We start from the raw sequence: 629 nt of genomic DNA on the forward strand, positions 1-629 counted from the left end.
TGCTTCTTTCCTCAGGGTATCCAGGCACCCATGCACACCAGACTAGAAGGATGAAGCAGAGCCTGGAATGATGGTGGTGGTGGGTTCTGCAGTGTGTGTGGGGGAGGCCTTCTCTAAAGATTTTGGTGCTACAGCTCTCTAAGAGTATATTCAATGAGTCAGCTCTCTTAGACAATCTTTAGTGAAACAGCTTGTGTGAATACAATTTATTGGGGATGGTCAAGGGCCTGGAGAGAGGGAAGGAGTTTTCAGGGTGAAGGCAAATCATTGGCTAGAGTCCAAAGTACTGTGAATGCCTCATTTGTGTGGAGAGGCATTCCAGGAACCTCAAGTACTTGCTGGGAAGATTCTTATCAGGAAAGAGGAAGTTGAACTTGTAGGTTTGCAAAGGATTATGTGATCTTCCTTAGGTAGTGTGGGAAGCTGTTTCAGAGTGGCAGTTACAGAGTGGCAGTTGCAGAGTGGCAGTTGGCTACTGCTGGCCACCACACATAGGCAGTAAAGGTTCTTTTGCCAAGATGAGGTTTTTGAGAATTAACCAAAGTTAACCAATCAGATGAGAGACAAGTTAACCAATCAGATGAGAGACAAGTTAACCAATCAGATGAGAGAGAACGCCTCTCCTAGGC

The sequence above is a fragment of the Mus caroli genome, chromosome 7, assembly GCF_900094665.2.
Source record: "Mus caroli chromosome 7, CAROLI_EIJ_v1.1, whole genome shotgun sequence".
NCBI lineage: Eukaryota > Metazoa > Chordata > Mammalia > Rodentia > Muridae > Mus > Mus caroli.